Below are 4,095 nucleotides of genomic sequence, written 5' to 3'. Positions count from 1 at the left end.
GTTTTGCCGGTAACCCCCCGGCGGGCTTTAACCGCCGCGGCAAAAAACTTTCGCCGAAAAAAGCGTAAAGCGCGCAACGAACGCCGCCGCAACGCTTTCGATTCCAATAAACCTGCCCCCGAAATAAATATTACCTTTTTTTCGCTTTATATGGGTATTCGCAACGCGCTCCCGTTGCGGGAAATTATCGATTTTTAATAAAGTAATAATTAAAACCCTATTTATTTGCCCTTTTTTAAAAATAATTATACGGAGCGTACGGTATTTTATGGCCGTTATTTTGGTTGTTAAGCATATTAAAACTATACCGTTAACCTTTGTATACCGATATACTTTAATAATTGTACGGGGTTTTCCAAATATATTTATTGCAAAAACGTGGTTGGCAACAAAGCTTGCGTTAAACTTTCCAAATAATTTTGGAAAATGGCCCAAAACCTTTACAAAATCCTAAATACCGTTTACAAACGGTTGCTTAAAACGATACCAAAGCTTTTTAAAAAGCTTATTAAAGCTTAATTTCGCGCTTGCAAAGCTATCCAAAAAGCCAAATCCTTTTATACCATATCGGCCGAATAATTTGCGCGTTACGAACGTTAAACCGTTATTTAAAAGCGCATTTAACGCAAAATTGTTAGCGCTGCGATATTAAAAGCTACCCAAAACATTTCCCAATAACTTTACGCCATTGCCGTTTAAACGAAAAAGCAAGTTTAAACTTTAATTAGTATCGGTAATTTTTTTAACGAAATAAAAGCGTTTTTTAAACGTTTTAAAAAAGGTATAATTATTTTTTTGGTAATATTACCGCTAGTTTTGCTATAATTGCGGCGCATTCGGATACCCAAGCTTATAACCGCGCGGCTTCCCGTAAGGGTGCGGCGTCCGTATTAACGCCGGGAAATGCCGCTTTCGGCGCCAATAACTTTAGCGGTAACAATTATAGCGCTAGCAAAAAGGACGTGGTTTCCGGAAATTTTGGTTCTTTTAAATACGGCATTTAATCGATTTTTTTTACATATTTTCCTAATTAATTACTAGTATTCCTTTTTTAAAAAGTGGTTAATTTTAAATCTTTTTCGTTAATTTGTTACAATTAAAATTACAATTTTTTTTTGTTATGCTGCTTTTATAGCATTGCGAAATCCCGGTATCCATATTTACCAATTAAGTTTTAATGCTCCAATAAATAATTTTAAAATGCTTTTTTTTCGCCCCCTTAATGGGTTTAAATACCGTTAATATGCATTTGCCGTTACCCGAACGCTTAAGCCCGTTCGCCATGCTATTTGGAAATTTTTTTACTTTTTTTTCGGGCAAACAATGGTATTTTTTACTATAACGTACGTTTAAAATGCGGTAATTGCTTTAGCGTATCGCGCTAAGCATGCCTTTTACGGGCTTTCCAAAGTATGCTATACTTTGCATATTTTTCGGGATTTAAATATATCGCACCATTAATTTGGGGCGTTTTCCGTACTATACCGTTTTTATTTAACTTTTTATTTATAAAGCACGATATTTTACGGCTATTACAAGCCGTTTACGGGTTTTTTTACGTTTTTCCCCGGTAGCTAACCGGTTTAGCACGTTAAAACATTTTTTTAGGCCATTCCTTTGGCCTTTATTACTTTTTTTTTATAATACCCCCGTCCTTTTCGGGTATTTACCCGCTAAAGTCCGGTATTTTCCTTATCCTATAAATTCGCTTTTAATAAATTTGCTTTATACGTTTAAACAATCTTTTTCGTAATATCCTTTTTTAAAATTTACAAATTTTCCGATTCGTTGTAATTTATCCATTTAACCAAGTATTTTCGTTTCCGCAAAAGCCCTTTATATTTTAGCAAAGCTTTTATTTCAAAGCGATCCTTTTTTTTTTTCGATTTTTAATTTTTTATTTTTTGGTTTTTCGCCGGGCTTTTTTTTAAACGCCCGCAATAAATTTGCTGGGAATACGTCGTATATCCGGTAACTTACCAAAAGCTTTAACCGGAACGCTAAACCGGCTAACCCAACCATTTTTAAAATTTAAAAAAGTCCTAACCATTTATTCGATAACTTTTTCGATAGCCTTTTTATTTTAATATTTGCTGTACTTAGCAATACCCAATTGCTTACCCCAAAAAGCACCGGGGTCCTGCCCTTATTATAATACTTTTTGTACATATTATTTGCTTTTTTTAGCAATTTTTTAGCTTGCTTTTTAATTGCCTCCAAAACCCCCGCTTTAATTTTAACCGTTGCCAAAGGTTTTTTTTTAATTACCCGAAAGTTATAAAGCTTTTATAAGTAAAACTTTATTAATAAAAACGCCGGGGTTTTTTTGCAACCCCGAATGCACGTTCGTATTGTGCATTTACGTTGCTAAGTGCAATAATAACGCCCAATCGTTTTGCCTTTCGCAACAAAAGCACCGAAAATAATGCTTTATTGTTTGGTTTGTCCGTTCCGTTTGCCCGTCGGTTTAAAAGTGGTATGCTATCGATAGCCTTTTTGCAACCCTTAAATGTCCGGCAAAGGTTATCCAAAACCCGTTTGTAAATAGCTTGTTCCGGTTCGATACAATCCCTTCGGGCGTTTTTAATAGCTTTTAAACGTATACAAACAAAAAGCTCCCCAATTTTTTATTGGTTAATTTCGTAAACGTCGGAATAAAAAAACTGTATTTAATAAACCGGTTAACCATTACTAATATTGCGTTGCGCTTTTTACCGGCTTTATTTACCAACGTTAAAAACTTTCCAATAAAATTTATCGATAATTTTTGTTTCGGGCGGTTTGGTACGGGCAAAAATGCTAATAACCCGTAAGGTGCTTATATTTTCGGTTTCGTTTATTGGTATATTTAATACGTCCGTACGTATTTGCGTACGTTTTTAACCATACCCGGCCATTTAAATTACCGTTTAAACTTTTTTAAGGTTTTGGCTATACCTTTGTAACCCCCCGTTGGGCTATCGTATTATTCCTAAAGTATTGCCCGTTTAAGCGATGCTAAATTTGGAATTTAAATTTTCTTTTTATATTTAAATAAGCCGTTGCTAATTTCCTAAACGTTGGGCTTGTTTTTCCAAGTACCGTTTTAAACGAAATCGTCCTTTATTTATGCTTCGAAAATACGTTTTAATATCGTTTTAGTATCCCTTTTAATGGTAATCGTCCTTACGTAAGCTGCTTTTCGGAATTTGGCTAATAAATCGTTTTGGAATTTTTCTTTTGCCATATCGGCTTTCCCGTTTATTGGTATATTTTGGGAACGTTTTAATAAATTATCCGCGGGGTTCTAATATTTTGGTTTCCATTTAATTGTAAAATCGTACTTTGCTAAATTTTTAAGCCATTTTGTTTAACGCTTTATTACCTTTTTTTTGTTAAAATATAAATATGGTTTAAATAATTGGTAATTATTTTAACAATTTTTTATAAATAGGCTAAATAATGCCGTTACTTTTTAAAAACTTTTACGATCGCCAGCAATTTTAAATTAAAAATCGCATAGCGTAGCTTTTTTTATCGTAGCTTTTTTAATATGTAAGTTACCGGGTGCTACCGGCCGTTTTACAATTGCAATAGCACCGCCCTTATCGCAAAAGCTAAAGCGTCGGTCCGCACGCACAACGGTTTCGAAAGGTTAAAATGTACTAATACCGGAACTTTCGTAAATAGCAATTTTAATTTGCAAAAAGCCTTTTTCGCAATATTTTTTAAATAAAATACGGTATTTTTGCTAAAAAAGTCCGTTAAAAGCATAGTAATTTTCGCGTAACTTTTTACAAATTTCCGATAATACCCCGTAAAGCCCAAAAATACTTAAATGTTTTTAACGCTTTCCGGTATCCTTTACTTTAAAATCGCAATAATTTTATCCGGCAAAATTTCGATCCCGAATTTGGTTATTTTAAATTTTAAAAAGTCGATACTATCCGTTTCGAATTCGCATTTAGCTAGGCTAACGTAAAATTTAAACCGTTCGAATCGTTTTAGTACCGTTTTTATTGCTTTGCGGTGCTTTTTTTATATTTTCGAAAAAATAAAAATATCGTCCAAATATACGATGCAATTGCTATTAATTAATTCCCCAAACGTTATATT

The sequence above is a fragment of the Gaeumannomyces tritici genome (genome assembly GCF_000145635.1).
Source record: "Gaeumannomyces tritici R3-111a-1 unplaced genomic scaffold supercont2.3, whole genome shotgun sequence".
In the NCBI taxonomy this organism is placed as follows: Eukaryota; Fungi; Ascomycota; class Sordariomycetes; order Magnaporthales; family Magnaporthaceae; genus Gaeumannomyces; species Gaeumannomyces tritici.
The sequence above is the reverse complement of the archived record's forward strand: the minus strand, read 5'-3'. Positions refer to the sequence as shown.